The sequence below is a fragment of the Pteronotus mesoamericanus genome, unplaced genomic scaffold, assembly GCF_021234165.1.
Source record: "Pteronotus mesoamericanus isolate MK-2021 breed Mesoamerican mustached bat unplaced genomic scaffold, CSHL_Meso_final contig_438, whole genome shotgun sequence".
In the NCBI taxonomy this organism is placed as follows: Eukaryota; Metazoa; Chordata; class Mammalia; order Chiroptera; family Mormoopidae; genus Pteronotus; species Pteronotus mesoamericanus.
The window spans coordinates 1,353,296-1,371,925 of NW_026555165.1; the positions used below are offsets into that span (position 1 = coordinate 1,353,296).

The 18,630-nt window shown below is 52.5% G+C and overlaps 1 protein-coding gene across 1 annotated transcript in view; it reads left to right on the top strand.

The window, feature by feature from the left end:
* Window positions 1-8,772: 8,772 nt before the first annotated feature.
* ZNF710 (zinc finger protein 710) overlaps window positions 8,773-18,630 on the top strand; it is a 47,465-nt gene continuing 37,607 nt past the window's right edge. Inside the window, exon 1 of the mRNA XM_054577587.1 lies at window positions 8,773-8,932. The gene's annotated coding sequence lies outside the window, so the exon portion shown is untranslated. The remainder of the gene's footprint in view (window positions 8,933-18,630) is intronic.

Below are 18,630 nucleotides of genomic sequence, written 5' to 3' on the forward strand. Positions count from 1 at the left end.
GGCTCTCCCTTGCACTTGTCCTGCCCCGGGGACCCAGCCTGCCACCGCGGCGTTGTGGCTTGCAAGACGACGCCCAACCCACTGGCCCACATCGGCCAGGGTTCAAGACCCATTTCACAAAATACCAGCTCTTCTAAGAAGGCTTCCCAAAGGTAAAAGCGGGGCATCCTTCCTCCGTCCGTCAGTTTTACATTGTCACCTTTGGTTGCCCACGGGACCCGTAAGGGTAGCTGGCACCTTAGGGGTTCTCAATAAAGGGGTGGTGATGAAGTGAAGAATACAGGCAAAAGGAGGAGACTAAAAAGAGAACTAATGTCTGAAAATTCAGCACAGCACAGCCACCGTCCGGCGGCACCCCTCCACGCCCCTGCTGAGCAGGGGCGGCCGGCGGGTTCCACACGTGCACCGGTACCATCCAGGCTCCTTCCTCGTGCAGGGGTGCGTTCCACTCTACACAGCCTTGTCCTACCTGCCGTATCGCGATCGATCTCTACAACGCGGGCCACCCCAGCCCATTTCCTGGGGAGGGAAGCCTTCCAGCATGGGGTCTGGGCAAGGTCACACAAGCTCCTTAGACTCCAGACACTGCCGCATTCAAACTTGAACCCAGGTCCCTCCTGGTAGGAAAGCAGGTACACACAGGCGCACACACCTACCTGTCTGGTTCGTCATCGTGGCTTCACAGTGGTGTCCTTTTACCTGCCCCCCACCAAGACATTTTTAATTAATGCCTTACAGGAAATTCATGAGAGTGATCCCTGAGGTTATATGCGGATTCCTTTATCTGTCCATGCGGACTCGCAGGCCTGGACACCGTGACCCTGGGGCAGGCTGGGGAGGACAACGTTGAGGGACTTGCAGGGCAGCCCTGCCCACAGCCCCGCAACCCACCCACGGCCTCAGGCCTGCCTCCTCCTCCCCTCTCCTCCCAGTTCCCACCCTGCAACTCTTTATCTCCTTTCACAAAAAGCCCCATTCTTTTTTTGCACAATACACTTTCACAATAGAGAGTCTATTCAACCCAGAGCCCAAATCATCAGCAACCAAAACACTGGTTCCTCTTTCCTCCCAGGCCTTCAGACCTCTCCAGGGCAGGAGAAATAACTCCGTTTGGCAGCGTAACTTCCTGTGTGCTGGGCTGTCTCGGACTGCAAGCTCCTTGAAGGCCTGACCTGGGTCTTTGACTGTGGAGTGAATGAGAAGCCTAGGTCCATCCTCAGACTATATGTTAGTGTTTAAAAATAACATAATCAGCCCTGGCTGGTGTGGCTCAGTGGATTGAGTGCTGGCTTGTGAACTGAAAGGTCACTGGTTTGATTCTCAGTCAGGGCACATGCCTGGGTTGTGGGCCAGGTTCCCTCCCAGTTGGGGGCATGCAAGAGGCAAATTATTGATATTTCTGTCGCATATCAGTGTTTCTCTCCTTTTTCCCTCCCTTCCCTTCTCTAAAAGTACATTTTAAAATACTTTTTAAAATAATAACATACTCATTATAGAAACTTGGCAAATATGCTAAGAAAGAAGAAAATAAAAACCACCTATAATTCCAAAAAAACAGAAATAGCTGTAAGTTGTTTGTATTTCTGTCTTTGTCTTTTACATGTATTTTTCGGGATAAATAAACCAGCATATACAAAATCACACAGAAATATAATTTTGGTGCATATGCAATTTTGTATCTTGCTCAGTATATTACACACGTTTCCCAATTCATTAAATATTCTTCAAAAACACGTTTTCTTAATAGATATATGGTGTCAGACCATTACTTCTTTAACCATTTCTTCATTGTGAATACTTAGGTTTCCTTCCTCCCTTGACTTCCCTTTTCCTTTCTTCTGTTTGTAATTTTTGCCAATGTAAATAAAGCTTTGATAAACATCCTTAACACACATCTTTGTCCACACTGCGGATTCTTTGCAATAGATTTCTAGAACCAAAGTTACAGAGCCAAAGGGCATAAACTTTTAAGCTTCCCTTGGTCTCCAATATTAAACTGTATTCCAGGCTTTGTACCAATGAGCTCTCCTATAGCATCATCACGGGGCAGCCTTTATGTGTTTGTTTTTTTTTAACTGGTGAAGTTGGCAGTTTCCTGTTTATGGTGGACGCCTCTCTTTCCTTTGGTGCATTTCTAGTCTTATGTTTATGCAAATGAGGCCAGTGACGTCACTGGGAAGAAATCCACGCAAATAGGCACCCTTGGTCCCAGGCCGGGTCCTTAGAGGTGGATGCATGGACGCCTCCTGTCACTTCTCCTGGGAAAATAATCCGCAAATGTCGGATGTTCACCCGACGCAGACTTCTGCTTCCTTGGGGTTTCCCCCTGGAGCCCAGATTATTCCTCAGATGTTACATACTTCTCAGAATTTCGGGTCGCTGCCCCACACATCTCCTGAGGGACTCGGTCACCTCTTCAGTTCTCAGAGACGCGCTGTTGGTCCCAGGTCCCCCTGCCGTGTCCAGGGAGCCCTGAGTGCCCCTCTACTCGGGAATGACAATGGGAACGTTCATAGGGAGGGGAGGTTTGTGAAACATCTGCTTTCTGTGGCCCCTCTCAGTGCAATCCTGGGGTCCTACACCTTCTCTTGGCGGATTCCAGTTGGGAGGTTTAGTGTTAAACGTCGAGCATGAAATATCGCCAAGCCACTGATAGTTTTTAAAATGTTTGTCTGGTTGTGCCAATGAGAGGAACAGATTTAAATAATCACCTGCTAACCTCCCAGCAGTCACTCTGGTGAACACATCAGTTGCAACACTGAAGAGCAGTATTTCATCCCTGTTCTCAGTTTACAAGACACTTCAGGTTTTCAGGGATGGATAGGAACAGTCTGGAAAGTCTGTGGCATGAATGCATCCTCCCTGGGGGAAATCCTGAGGATTAATAAACCTTATAACCACACACCTTCCTTCCCATTCCAGCTCGAGGGGTGGCAACCGTGGGGCTTCTGAGATGGCCACAGGGGACCCCGTTGGCTGCTTCTGAGTAAGGACAGCCGATTTCTTTCTCTCTAGTGTGAATCTGGAGGCTTCTTCCTGGGCTTGGGCAGGTCAGGGGATGTGGCTAAACCCTGGTAGTGTCTGACTGTGACTTCAGGCCTCCTAATGTTTGCACGGTTTCACAATTTTCGGGGCCCATTCTCATGCATCACCTGTCATATGTTACCTGCCTTCATTCCTCCCAGTCCCAAGAGGCTGACATTAGTGAATTAAAAAGGTGTCAGAGAGGGAAGTGGGTCACCTGCCCAGACAGGTTCTCCCAGGGAGGTAACCTCAACAGGAACAAGATAAAGGGGAGGGAGGGAACCTGGAGGGAGGGGGTCCACCACTCTAAAGAGAAAACAGAGATGCTGAAAGACCTCCCAGCTGGACACAGGCCACAAATCCTGGCTCCATCACCCCAGAGCTGTGACTTTGGGACTTTTTTAGATTACTGTGCCTTGGTCTCCTCACCTGTACAATGATGGTCAGAATATGACATCTATCCATCACAAAGGTGACAGTTTGTTCATCACAGCGGGCCCATAAGAGTGAAAAACTGGCAACACCCCACAAGTCCAACAATGGATTCGCACAAGATACGTGCGTGTGGGGCAATAATTTGCGTTAAGAGCGATCGTGTGGATGTTCACAGAGAAGGAAAGGTATTTGTGACTTACCATTGGGCAAAAGTGGCTGCAATGCTGTACCTACAGGGTTATGTAATTTTTGTTAATTTTGTAAAAACACATTCACATGTATAGTCATTCATTCGTTCAGCAATATTTACTCTGTATAGTTTTATTACGTGCCTCTCCATGTAAATACATAGATATAAAATGTCCACAGATGTACCCCGAGCTATAATGCCTCTGTGGGGGTTCCTATTCCGTTTTGCTTAGCTGACTTTCCAATTCTTTCACAACAAACGTGTCATACAGAAATAATAGATGTGTAGAATGTTTACCATGCAGGACCTGGAACGCTGGTGTGCCCGGATCCCGGGGGCATTTGCTGGTGCCAAGTTCATCTGCACGTTGCTTGGAGAATGTGGAACCCAAGCAAAGGACTAAGATTTACATCGGGCTCCGGAGGAGTCAGTAACCCCTCCTGCAGGGTGAATGTCTGCATCTACTTCTCTCCGCTGAGCAAACTCAGCCAGGTACCTGCTCCTAGGGACCCTCTTTCTGATCTCTGTTCGTTCCCCAGGCAGGCTGCTACTCCACGGACGAGGCCAGGCCTCGTAACCAGCCTCCATATCCCCGTCACGCTCCTGAGATAGCACCGTGGCCACCCGCAATGAGATGTAGGTGTTCCCCATCCAGGCCACCTGGTGGGACACAGGGAATCTTTCCTCCACAGCTGGCTCGTTTCTGACATGGTGAGTCATTCTGGTTTCAACCCAGAACATCGTCTCATTTTAAGGCTGTGAAGATACCTCCCTGTCACTTCCCTGATTTATAAAACTAATGAATAGAAGCCACCATGTATCAATGCTATGTGCCAGACACCACGCTGTGCATGGGTGCATTTAAGCCTCGCAACAACCCCATGAGACAGGTGTTTTCACCCCCATTTAACAGAGGAGAAAACAAAGAGACCCAGAGAGCTCAACCTGCCCAAGGATAGGCAGCAAGGAAGCCCAGGCCCTTCAACAGAAGGCGCCTTCCCTGCAGCCCACCGACCTCCTTTGCCCCGTTTTATAAGTGGGAAGACTAAGTCTAAGTTATTCACTGAGGCTTTATTCACCTGAGTTCATGAAGTTAGCAAGTGCAGGAGGCTGGAATCTGAACACCTCCCTGGTACCCGCTGCCCTCCCCCGCTGACACCCGGTCACACTCCCTGCTCGCCCCTCCGCCACTTGTGCCCTAACACCGCCCTCACTCCCCACTCCCCCGCGTGCACTCCACGCTGCAGCGAACACTTGGGGCAGGTCCAAGAATCTGTAAGAATGTGTTCTCTTGACCTGGGGGCCTTGGACAAGCTGTGCCTTCCCCTGCTCTTGCTTGGCACAGACCTACTCATCTAGTTGCAACCTCCTCCAGGAAGCCATCCCTGACCACCCTAGTCAGAGCTACCACTTCGATGCTTCCTTGGTTCCTCTTTACATGCATCACCTGGCACTGTGGTTGCTTGTCTTCTTGCTTCTACCCCGGCTGGCAAGGCCGAATGGAGGACCAGGTGCGTTGGTGGTCCTTTGCACCCAGCACAACAGCGGGCCACAGAGTTGGTGCTCAGTAAGCATGTTACATGAATGCTTGTCTATCAGAGCTGCGTTTTGCTTTGTTTGAAGGATGCAGCTTAGGTGCACTAAGCAGGAGGATACAAAATGACAAATATGTGGCTTCCTAGTGAGAGGGCATAGTGGGCGCAGGCTCTGGGGCCATGGGGGGGGGCTCAGTGCGCTGACATTAAAGCCACGGTGTCCGTGTCCTCTTCGCTCAAGCCAAGTCTCTGGCTTCTGTTTTCTCACTCCCAGTCAGAAACAAATCATGTTCTGAGTGACTGAAGTCATTGCTCACAACACCAGGAGCTGGTTTAGGGTGGGGTGAGGGGCAGTGGCCTTGGGGCTCCAGTCTCCAAAGGCCCAGGCCTCCTGGCTGGGGGGAGGGGTGAAGAGTGGCAGGTCGGTCCGGGGAGGCTGCAGTCACTGGGGGAGAGACAATGGGGCTCAGCATCTGCTCCTCGCTGGGAGAAGGGACCCTCTAGTGAAAAGCCAGGGAAAGCAGGGAAGTGTGGGAGGAATTGATGAGAAGGGGTGGAGCCAAGGAGATGCAGCCGGGAGGAAGGAAGAGAAGGAAGAGAGGCGGGAGGCGAAAGGATCCAGGCTTTCCTTCCTCTCCCTGACTAGGTCTTGAGCTGCAGCCTTTTCAGGCATTGTTTCCTGCGGAAACTCCGGGGGGAGGGCCCACGGAGACCTCACGTTTTTTTCCCCAGCCCCTGGCGGCAGCCCCAGTCCGAGTCCCAGGCATCCAGCAGGTGCTCAATACTTACTTGGGAAAATGAGAAATGTGACCAACTTTGCTCTGGGAACTTTTCCCCCGTCTTCTCCCCACTTCCCCAGAGAAGCCGAGGGCAGAGCAGGTCTTGGGAGCGCGCCCAGGCGCCCCATGAATAATTGACCCTTCGTGGTGGCTCTGCCCGGCTCTGTTCCGAGGACGGCCTCGGAGTCAAGACGCGGCTCCGAGAGGTGGGCCTTGCTGGTTGGAGGCCGAGGGTCCGGCCCGCTCGTGAGCTGGACGGAGGCCAGTCTGTGCCAAGACCCCTGCAGGGAGGCGCGAGGGCCTGACCCTGCGTTGCAAACAAACGGCCACGCCTCGGCGCCCCCAGCAGTGCAGCGGGGCCCAGGCCCAGGCCCAGGGATTGGAGGGTCCACGAGGGGACGACCCCGGCCCCTCTAGCACTGTCCCCACGCGGGTTGGGCGCGCGCTCGCCGCCCGGCGCCGCTCCCTCGAGCCTGGCTGTCCAGGGCTCTGCCAACAGCTGTTTCAAGGCTCTTTTACAGTTCAGCGCGGTGCGGGGACGTCTGTTCCAAGCCCATCTGCCTACTTTAAAAATACAGGAGTAAAGAACACACCCAGCCTTCCACCTCGGGCCGGGGAGGGGCGACTGGGCGGCACCCGGAGCCGCGCCCCCCATCCCCCGGCTCCCCTTCCCTAGGACGCCCCAGGCTTCCCCGGGGCTGGGGGGGGCGCGCAGTCCCCGGGGGCCCCTTTGTGCTGGGCCGGGCCCCCCATTTCCATGCGAGGCGCTGCCGCTGTCCCTCTCCCCCGCTTCACTTCATCTTTGTTCCCCTTTTCTTAGAGGAGAAAAAAAAAAGAGAGAGAGAAAGAAAAGGAGGAAAAAAAGGCGTGACTTGATTTTCAAACGAAACTCCCACAGCCAACAAAACCCTTTTAGAGAAATAAGAAAGGAGGAAGAAGGAAGAAAAGAGGGAAGAAAAAAAAACGGGAGGGGGGGCCGAAAACCCTCCAGGCTTTCCATTTGAGTGGGAGAGTTGAACCGAAAGGCAGAGAAAGAGAGGAAGAAAAAAATCCTGTCTGCGGTGGAAAGAGAAAAGAAAACTTGGGCTGACAGGAGGGGGTGGGGGGGGTGGAAGGAAGTGAGAAAACAAAAGAGAGATAAAAGGGCTGCTTTTCTGCCTCTCTTCCTCTGCGAGCTGGCTTAGGAGGAGCTGTTTTGCATCCCTCCGCGTCAGCCCTGCCTCATTCCCTTCTTCCAGGGAGGGAGAGGAGAGAGAGCGAGCGCGAGAGCGAGAGAGACTGGGGGAGAGAGAGACGGAGAGGGAGACGGAGAGAGAGAGAGAGAGAGAGGAGAGAGGGAGAGAGAGAGAGAGAGCCGCGGAGGGCGGGCGGCGGAGCGGGCGGCGGGCGCGCGTGGAGGCGGCGGCGGCGGCAGGCGCGCAGCAGCAGCCCGGGCGGTGGGCAGAAGGAGCCCCCGGCCCGCCGAGGGCCCCAGCCCAGGAGCCGCGCCCGGACCAGGGTGAGTGTCCCGCGCGGCCCCGGCCCCGCAGCCCCGGGCGGGCGGGCGGCGGCGGCGGCGGGGGCGCAGGGGGCGCGGGGGTGGGTCGCTGCGGCCGGGGCCGGCCCGCCCCCCGCCAGTCCCCGGGGACGGCCGCGCGCAGGCCCGCGCAGCGCCGCAAACATGTCGTCTTTCCCTTTCACTTCCACATTCCCTCCTGCCGGCGAGCTGGAGGAAGAGAGGGAGAGCGGGGAAAGAGGGAGAGATGGCGTCTGGGGTGGGGGGGGTAGGAGGAGGGGGAAGGGAGGGAGGAGAGCGCGCGAATGAGAGACGGAGGAGAGAGGAAGAGAGAGAGAGAGAGAAGCAGAAATGAAAGGAAAGCGCCGCGGTGGCGGCGGCCGCGCGGGAGGCCCGGGCCGTGGCGGCGGCGGCGGCTGCTCTGGGGCCCTGCACGTGGGTGTCCCGGCGCCGGCGCGCTCCCCCCGCCGCCCGCCCGGGACTCAAAGTTTCACCCCCCAGTCGCGCCGCCCCGCCCCTCGGCTGCCCACAAACTTTACTCTCCGGGCGGGTGGGGTGGCTGCGCGTCCCCGACACCCGGGGTGGGGGAGGGCGGAGCGCGCCTCCGGGGGCGCAGGGGTCCCTGAGGGCATCCGTGCGTCGCGGGACCCCCGCCGGAACGGCGTCGGGGCGCCCCAGCCGGGAACCTGTTGAAGACGCTCTCCGGCTGGCCGGATCCCCACGGGCCTGTCCGTAGTCTCCTGAGTCTCAGTCCCCCTTCCTCGTCGCCCACTCTTAACGTCTCCTCGCGGTCATTTTCCTAATTGGACAGAGATGGGGGGTGTGATCGTCGGCGTCAGATTGGGGGCCTCGAGGCTGCCAGGTGGGCTCGGGGGCCCTGCGTCTCTACCCGGGCGCGCAGATCCAGCCCTCTGCCACCGCCCCCCCAACAGCGGACTTGCTAACTAGTGCGTATCGGGTTGTTTTTTTTTTCCCTCCCAACTTGCCTTTTAAGATGACTTTTATGGTCGCTGCCACTGCTTGCCTCCAGTCTGAGCTGTAGTTTGGGAAGATTTAAGAGGCCAGGGAGGTGCTTGCGTGGGTTTTAACTAACCCAAAACGGTCATTAATGTCTCTCTAAGCACCGCGATGGTTGGGGCAAGGCGCAGCTTTAGCCGCACTGCCTTTCCACGGGGACCCTGTGCGGTGCTCGGCGTTCCAGGGAGGTACCACCCTCCTGGACCTCCCTGGAGTTGCTGGCCGAGTGTCCTAACTCCCAGCCAGCTTCGATCTGGAGGGGACAAAGCCAGTTCCAGTGGGCTCCTGGGAAATTTGCAAAATTTCCCCACAGGTGTTTGCAGAAGGACTTTGCACCCTTGAGGGTCACCCAGCCAACTTTGAAGCCACTCTTTCAGTCCTGCCTTTGAGTACGTGTAAGTAAAAACAGAGTTTGCGTCTGCCAAGTAGAGGGCCTTCAGAAGACCTACTGCGCCAGGTGAGGAGGGCCAGACACTCCCCTGCTAAATGTCCCCAGAGGTTAGAAAATGAATCTTTTGTGTTAGTGGTCAAAGCCGTGGGCCTGTCTGGTTTTGATTTTGGAAACTAAGTATGGCTGTCCCTTTCTCACTTGTTTTAAAGTCAATGTTATTTTCTAGAGCTTTTCGGGTGGTTTCATCAGGTGGCGCTCTGGCCAAGTGTCGCCCTGTGCCAGGCACCTGCCAGTCTTGGAACAGGACCTCTTAATTGGTCACCTGTAGTTCCTGTGGAATTAGGGCTCTGGTAACCTGCGGGACGTGGCTTTCCTCCGTGAGGGCAGTGCGTGTGGGCTGCTGGCAGTTGGGTAGGGGGCGTTGGACATTTGGGTCTCGTTTTCTTCCCTCCAGGCTCACCTGTGTGCCTGTGGAGGGAGACGCAGGGAGGTGACGTGGGGGCAGAATCTCTCTCTTCTCAGAGCAGACCCTGGGGTGAGTCTGGCCTGCAGTGTATGGCCAGCAGGTCAGTGGTTCTGTACTTGGGTCGTTTCCATTCCAACCGGTGAGCCTTATTTTTAAGCTCGCTGTCTGGAGACAAGGAGATAGGCAAGACCTGGAGTGGTTTTTGAGTTGGAGGAAGGGAGATGTGTGGAACCACCAGAGATTTCGTACAACTTCTATTTTAGGTTTGCCTTGTGGCCCAGGGATACTTCTATCGGAGCTGTGCCTGGGAGGCGCGAGGTGGACATTAGCCGTGAGGAAGTGAGCACTGGAGGAGGCAGGTGTCTCTCCGAGCGTGCGCCCCACGGGCTCCCCATCTGACTTGCTTACCCCCTCCCCAATCCCAGGGCGGGGGGCTCATTTTGTTGAATTAAGGGACCCATGAATCTGCGAAGTCTCCTCTTACTGGTGGCTGATCCCAGCCCTTGGATTTCAAAGCCAGAAGAGGATCTTAGAGGTTGTCTAAAAGGAACCAAGGCAGGAGGCCAGCTCCGTGCCTGGAGGCCCACAGTAAGCGGCAGAGCCAGCGCTCGATGCTAGACCCTGAGCCTCTCGAGTCCCTTTCCAGTGCTCTTCCTGCGAGGACGCTGCGTCCCGGCCTGCTGGGGAGCCCTTCCAAGGGACCTGGCTTTGAGAACCTGAAACCATGGGCAGATGCTCCGTGCGTGAGACAGGTAAATGGAGCCTTATTTTCCAACTGCATTACACTGTCCTGGCGGATTTGACCGGCCGTGTGACTGCTGGGGGCAGGTGCTTCTGGCTGTTTTAACATGGGCTTTTTCAAAGTCTACCAGTTCCACAGGCTGTTTCCAAGTCACACTTAACACTTTTTTTTTTTTTTTTTTAAATTCTGGGATGCTTTCTTCATGCTTTGGTACTTGTGATTTATTTAGGGCTGATCTGGGGAGAAGGTGGCAATGTGAGAATCTGAGCCCTCTTGGTGGATTAGAGCTCCTTGTACAGCATCGTTTCAGGAGGGTAGAGGTCTGTCTTTGTCTGTTGCGATGTCCCTGTGCCTAGAACAGAGCCCTCGATAAATACTTGTTGTGAGTAAATGTACTGGCTATTAGGCAAAAGATTTCCCTCCCAGAAGGGACCCACAAATGATGCAAGGACGCAGGGACAGGGAGGTGATTGATGAAGGGAGCCGCGGAGTTTTGCAGTGAGTCATTGCTTCTTGCAAGCTCTCGGCAGGTACGGAGCTGGGGGGAGTAAACCCTGAATGGGGTGGAGCCAATGGGTGGAGACTTGTGCAAAACAATAGTGAGGACTGGATATGGGAGAATGATAATACATATGTACCTTGGGCCAGGCTTGGCTAAGCGATGAAGATCATTGCTCTTAGTCCCTGCGGTTGCTAGCTGCAACGCTGTTGTTTCCATTTGGCAGACTGAGAAGCTGAAGCACAGGGGAGTTGGGTAACTCGTCCGTGGGCACAGAGCTGGCGTCTGAACCCAGGCAGACTGACTGCAAACTTTGCCTAGAACGACGACGAGGTCAGACATCTCTGCCCACATGGAGGAGTGGGTATTCAGAGTTTTGGGGCTTCTTGAAAGGGTGGCAGCAGAAAAACTGGAAAAGAAGCTGTTGGCCCTACCTAGTGTGGCTCAGTGGATTGGGCGCTGGCCGCACGCCAAAGGGTCACCGGTTCAATTCCCTGTCAGGGCACAGGCCTGGGTTGCAGGCCGGGTCCCCAGCAGGGGGTGCACAAGAGGCAACCACACATTGATGTTTCCCTCTCACTCTTTCTCCCTGCCTTCCCCGCTCTTTGAAGATAAATAAATAAAATCTTTAAAAAAAAAAATGGCTGGTGCTCAGAGGAGCGAGGCTGGTCAGGGAGCGGGCCCCCCCCCCCCACTTTCACAGCCAGGGCCCTCTCAGTGCCTGAGGACCACACACCCTGTGATGACCCTAAGGGTGGCGCTTATTTGGGAGGCTTCGCTGTTTCCTCAGCAGAGTGATTCGTACCAGATCGAGACTGTTTCTCACTTGATAAAAATTTAGTAAAACTTTTTTTGGGGGGGGGTGAGGGGGAATATGCTTTTCAACTTAAATTAGGGTTGTCCTGTATTTGGGACCCGTGGGAATTTTAAAGCTGGTTTGTTCCTGTTGTCCTTGAGGCTGACAGAAGGTGTGTAAACCACGCCCACCTCCTGCAGGAGGCTGGGCCAGGCTGTTCCAGACCCCAGCAGCTATCCTTTTATTGACAGCCTGTGATTTCCCAGTCGCTGAGCCGGTCCCGTCCGCGAGGAGCTTGCAGTCTCCCTGGGAGACAGGCATTAAACTAATAATTACACAAATGCTCTTTAATTACCGTTGTTGCAAGTGCTTCAAAGGAAAAAGTACAGAGGCCCTGGGAGCTGACGGTCAGGGAGGAAGGGGAAGGGAGGCCTTTCGGGAGAAAGGGCATTTAAACAGCCACAGGACGGGTGGGTGGAGACGCTTTCACCAGGGTGGGACCGTCCATTAACCTTGACCTACACCCTAGCTGCTCCCTTGTGGCCTCTGCACCATTGGCATCACCGTCTCCTGGGAGCTCGTCGGAAATGCAGACTCTCAGGCCCCGTGTCAGCCCTGCAGAGCCTGCATTTTAGCAGGAGTGGAGTGCAGGGCAATGTCTGAGAAATGCTGATGGAATCAGAGTTCTGAACTGGGAGGTTCTCGGCTCTGCTGTGCATGAGCGGGGTGACCTCGGGCAAGTCACCGCTGTGGGTAACGAGGGAATTAGATCAGGTCACAGGTTCCTTCTGGCTTCTCTGGTCCTGGGCTCTGCCGCCGCCGGGTTTATTGAAGACAAGGGCTTACATGACGGCTGCCGCGAAGGTGCCTTTGGTGGGGGCCTGGCCACTCTCATCCATGCTGTGGCCTGACTTCTGGAAGCGATGAAGAGAGGCTAGACCATTAAAGCTTTGGACAAGGAACAGAATAATTCACTAAAAGTGTGTGGAGCTTGGTTGCACACAGGTTGTCTTAAGGCGACTGGGGAGGATTTGGCCTGAAGCGAAAGAAAAACGGGCCAGGGTCAAAAGGGCCTTGGGGAAGAAAAGTTACCATTTCTACCCAATGGGGATCCAAAACGAGGGTGGGAGGGACGTACTGAACAGTTCACACACGTGAATAAAATACTTGAAGAATCGTCATGGCCTGTCGTCCCTGATCTCATATCACTGTAGGGAGGACCCAAGGTCTTGAACCCAGGGGTCCATAGGCCTTGCAGTCTGTGGATGGACTTCAGAGGCACCTACAGCTGTGCAAAGAATTACACGTGTGTGCGCTTTTCTAAGGAAAAGACCCATAGCTTTGTTCAGACTCAAAGGGTCTGACTGCAGCCTCCTAGAACTAGGGGCCGCTGCCTTTATGTTATTTTATTTTATTTTTTTAGTTTTTATTTATTGATTTTAGAGGCAGAGAGAGGAAGGGAGAGAAAGAGAAACATCGATTTGTTGATCCACATATTTATGCATCCCCTGATTGCCTCTTGCATGTGCCCCGACCGGTTGTCCAGCCCTCGACCCCGGCATAGGGCGGCGATGCTCTCACCAACTGCGCCGCCCGGCCAGGGCGCCAGTGCCCGTCTGGGCTAATCTCCCCCAGTGCTTCCTACGGGCCAGGCGCCATTCTAAGCGCTTCCCATATGTTAGCTCATTTACGTTGCCTAACTTTCCAGAAGGCACACACCTAGGGCGTGTCAGAACCAGGAGGGTACCCGGACAGGCGGGCCCCGGGCCCCTGCTCCCAGAGTCTGCCTTAGTGACAGGGCAGATGGGACTCGCGGGGAGCTCGTGCCGGCAGGGCGGAAACTGAGCTTAGAGAGGCCCCGGCCTGACGGGAGAACAGGAAGCATTTTCCCAAGGAAACGGGTCCTGAATAGCACGCGGTTGCCGGGCTGGCCCCTGGGAGCCAGGGTCACCACCCGGCCCACTTGGTGTTTGTTTGCCAAGGAGAGAAAATGAGAAAACAAGACAGTGTCGAGTGGGACTGCAAGCGACATTAAAAATTCTAGAATCCCATAGAAGGTGCTGAAAGAATTGCACTGTCAAAAGGAGGGGGGGTGAGGTAGTGGCAGGAAATTGGTGTCGATTCTGAAAGAGGGGATTAGAGGAGGTTAGAGGCCAACGCAAGGCCAAATGTATGTCGGATCCGGCACTTCAAAAGGTAAAATAACTGGTTTTTATTACCTACTAATTAATGTGTGTAGCTCACAGACCTGACCCTTCCCCCATCCCTAGAGCTGTACCCCCAGTACAGAGGCCTTTTGTCTTCTCTTTTATTCATTTCTGTGCTATCAGAATTTTTATCAGTTTGGATTATCTTTAAAATCTATCTGCTCTTAAGTGGAGTGAAAAGACTATGAGAAGTGGGTTGACCTCTTGGGTGGGTTGGTTCCATCGCTGCCACCAGCCTCATAAAGGAGTTTCTGATATTAAATACATGTGCTCTATTGTGCGTGTATTTTGGGAGTGCCGAGAGAACTTGGAGATGTGAGGGTTCTCGGTGCAGTTGGAAGCTGAGAATAAAAAATCACATTGCGGCCCAACTGCCTTCCCTTCTCCCTCACCCCACCCCGCCCCTGCCCCTGCCTCACTCCAGGTAGGTAATAAATGGAGAATCAAAATTGGGTGAGAATGATCACTTCAGAACGCGGGGCATCCGCCTACCGGGTGTACACGGGCAGCTGTAGCTTTGGTGGTGACTTGGTTTTGTGGGGCCCATCTTCTGGGTGTGCCTGAAGGCCACCCTGACCCCATCTCATTCCCGGTGGGCAGCGATGGGATGGGCTTCCGTTTGGGGAAGGCTGTCGTGCAGGTGTTTGGCAAAAAAAACCCCAAACAAACAATTGCCCAGGGTGAAGGGTGGTTTGCTGCGCCTCTTCGGAGTGGCCTCACAAGGACCCCATGCTGGCGGGCCTCCCCGGGAGCATCAGGTGCTCTCTGGGGGCTGGTGATTGGTTAACCGCACCCTGTGATGCCTCCCCTTAGACCACCCCGCCCACCCCCATCCCGCGCACAGCCTCACCTCCCAGCCCTTCACTAGCTACATGGCCACAGACCACAAGACCACTGTGGACTTGCCACTGCCCGGCAGCAGGCCATCTCCAAAATGCTGGACTCCTCCCCCCCCCCCCCCCCGCCACCCCACCGCACAGCCCTGACCCACGCTGGGAACCCTGCGCCTGCCCACCCAGGCCACGTGCCCACCGTCCACCCCACCCGTCGCTCCCGAGTCCCGCCCTGGCCGCCTCCCTAGGACGAGCGCCCCGTCCTCCTGTGCCCAGTTCCCCACTGCAGCTGTGACACACCTGTCTCCCTCTCCTTTGTCCCTGCTTCCCCCTGACACTCCCAAGATCGCTTCTCCGCAGGCTACGGCTTTGCAAAGAAGAATCCACCCCTTCTGTCCCTACTTCCTTTCCCCACTCTCCTCTCCAGAGAGTATGTCACCCCCTACTCTCTACCTGCTCACCCAGAGGTCCCTGGCCACCTCCTGATCACACCCAGTGGCCCCTTTTGTGGCCTCTACTTACCTGACTTTTTCGCGGCAGGTGCGGCCGTGGAGAGCCTTGCCCCCCGCAGGCTCTGGCTCCCCACTGCGGGTCCTCAGCCGTCCCTCCCCCGGCCTTTTCTCGCCCCTCCCGGCTCCTGGCTGCACTCTGGGGCCGGGGCCTTGCCTCTCGGCTCCTTGCGTCCCTCCCACGTCTACAGTTTCAGCCTGCGTGACTAGGACTCTTGGCCTATATCCCTGACCTCATGTCCCCTGTAAGCAGCTTAGAGTTAGGTTTACATTTGGTATAGCTTTGGGTATACTTGGATTTCTTTCTACCCACGTTATCTTCTGTTTTCTGTTTTCTTCTTTTTCAGGTTCTTTTTTTCTCTGTTCATTCTTTTACATCAGTTGAAAGTTTTGTTTTGTTTTTCCTCCACTCCATTTTTTATTTTTGTTGTGCTGCTTCAGAACTTACACACTCTATTTCTGTTTTGTGATGCATGCAGACTGCCTAAGGTTTAAAGTCAGCTTGGTGTCTACACGTCTTTTTTCAAATAACATGAGAACCTCAGAATGCTTTCTACGAAGTCACTGTTGTCCCCGCTCACATTCAGTTGCCATGCAGTGGGTTAACTGCGTCTTCTTTCTGAAACTACACAATGGGCGTTATTTTTGATGTTATGTACATTTAACCTTTGCGCTGATTTTCCACGTATTTACCATGTGGTTTACTCGTATTTCTCCTTGCACCTCAGGCCTTCTTTCTGGGATCAGAACATCACATGGTGAAGGTCTTTTAAGCACAAACTTTCAGTTCCTGTTTGGTTGAAATTGATTGTTTTCCTAAGTATAAAACATTAGCTTGACAGTTATTTTCTCTTAATATTTAAAGATGGTGTTACACTGTCTTCGGCCCTCACAGCTGATGTTGAGCTGCTATTGCCCAGTTACTGTTTTTCCTAGGTAATCTGTTCTTTCTGGTGGTTGCTGTTATTGGTGGTGGTGGTGTGGTTGTGTATGAACGTGCACATGTATGTATTTTGCAGTTCACTATAATATACTTAGGAGTGCACTTTATTTTATTTGAGTTACAATTTATTGGGCTTCCTGAAACCAAAGATTGGTGACCTTTTATCAGTTCTAGAAAGTCTTCAGGTATTCTGTCTTTGAATGCTGTTTCTCTATCATTATCTCTCTCTGGTCTCTCCTTTGGAAACTCCAATTAGATGTATGTGAGATCTTATTTTTTCCTTTATATCTCTTAAAGTTTTACCTATCCATCCATCCTCACTGGAGGGCATGCTTATTGATTTTAGAGAGAAGGGAAGGGAGGGAGGGAGAGAAACATCAATGTGAGAATGAAACATTGATCAGTTGCCTCTCACACACACCCCAGCTGGGATCTAACCTGCAACCCAAGCATGTGCCCTGACTGGTAATCGAACCTGTGACCTTTTGATTTATGGGGCAATGCTCCAACCAACTGAGCCACACTGGCCAGGGCTTTGTTTTCAATCATTTAGTTTTTTTGATGCTTTCTGAGTAATTTCTTATTCGTCTTTCAGTTCACTAATTCTCTCTTTAGTTTTCTCTAATCTTCTGTTTAGCCCTTCCATGAGTTATTTCTAATATCGATATTAACTCACAGATTTTAATATATTTGATGTGTTTTAATCCATTGCAGCTATTATTTTTGATATTCATCCTTTGAGTTTTTAATCTGGATGATTTTTTATTTCTGTGTTTCTATTTCATCCTTTTTCAAGGTCTTTTTTTTTAAGTTAGCTATTCCTTCTTCATTTATGTCTTGAATTCCCCATTTTATTTCTTTTATCCCATGAAAACATGCTTGTTTTGTATTCTGTATGCAGTGATCCCAGTATCTTAAGTATTTGCAGGTATAGTTCTGTGGTTTGATGCTTCTGCTGATTCCCACCCTTGAGGGCAATTTTTGATTGTGAGCTTACGTTTGCTAGAATGCTCCCTGGGGGAGTTCTGTGAAGTAGCGGCTGAGGGCACATTCTTCCAGGGAGGGTGTGTTCCCTTCTGCCAGACACCTGAAGGCCCTACCGGTCCCTTTATTTACGATTCTTAGCTTGTAGGTTTGAGGGCCTCCACCAACCACAGATTCTCAGAGGAGCCTTTTTTTGAAAAAATACTCTGTCCACAGCTAATTAACCCAGACTACTTTCCTCCTGACTCTAAACCACCTGATACCCAGCTTGGGTCCACTGTTGCCTTATTGCAAACGCCTTCTCTCCATCTTTGGACAAAGTCCTAGTCGTTCCAGGTCCAACTGAAAACTGGTATCTTCTGGGCCTTCTGCACGTCGCCCCTTACAAGAGATTAGTCTCCCCGTCCACGTCCATCGGCCACTGTTGCCTGACCTCATAATCTGTAGATGTGTGTGTTCAGACCCCACACTGGACTCTGAGCTCCTTTTCCTTTTTTTGAATTACTGTGTGCTCAGCGCCCCAAGTCGAGCCTCCTTCCATCACCATTTATCCCCTCTTTACTCTCTCTTGCCTCCCCCCCACCCCCTTGGCTGACTCTGAGCTTCTTAAAAGCTCAGAGCCGTGCCATTTATTTCTGGAGCCCCGGTGCCTGGCTCCCGGTTGGGCAGAGGAGCTTCTTAATAGATACCTATCGATCGAACAGAATTTATGCCAAAATCAATATTCTCTTCTTCTTTAATAGTAATAAAAAAAATCACCAGCACTAACCTGCCCCATGATCTGGGACACGTCCAGTTCCCCTTGTTTGGACCGCAGTGTCCTTAGCTGGGAACCGAAGGGCTGCTTCTGCGATCTCCGCCGGCTGTGAGATGCCGAGACGCAGCCTGACTCGTGCGACTGTCAGTCACGAGAACACGGGCCAGCTCCTGGGTCCCGGGTGGAACGAGGGGGCGAGGGGGCCGGGGAGAGGAGGGGCGTGGATCTGAGGTAACCGGGCATGATTGGGAGGAGAGGAAAGAGAAGGGGCTTCAGATGACATGAAGATGGCATTTAAAAATTTGTGACCTGAGACAACCGGATGGCTGTCCAAAAAAAAAGAAAAGAAAAAAAAATGGACATGTTATCACAAAATAAATTTCAGGTGGATTAAAGACGATGAATGTAAAGAAAATGAACTTGGGAAAACACTAAGTATGATGTAAATCTCAGAAACTAGAATGGGAAAGATTGAGATATTTGACCCTACACAAGTCAAAAATCATCATAAACAGAGTCAGTCTCCTAGTTCTCAGAAGCAGGAAAGCATTTTTGCAACACATAGCAGAGAAAGAGTTAATTCCCTTACTATCCAAAGAGTTCCTACAAATCAATAAGAAAAAGACCATCAACCCCATCTTTAAAATGGGTACAAAGAAGGACAGTTCACAGAAAGGGAAATATAAATGGTTGTTAACCGTATAAGACTATGTTCGACCCACTAGTAATAAGAGAAATGCAAGTTACCTCGACTATAAAGAAATGACAGCAAGAACAGACATTCGTAATTGTTGACAGAGCATCAGTCAGTACAATCTGCATAGAGAGGACTTGGACAACATTTGCTAAAATTAAAAGTGTCTGAGTAATCCTGGGAAGTCCTCTCACAGATATGTAGCTCACGTGTGACATGATGCATTTTTTTAAAAATTGATTTTAGAGAGAGAAACATTGATTTGTTGTTCCACTCACTGGTGCATTCCTTGGTTGATTCTTGTATGTGCCCTGACCAGGGATCAAACACTCAA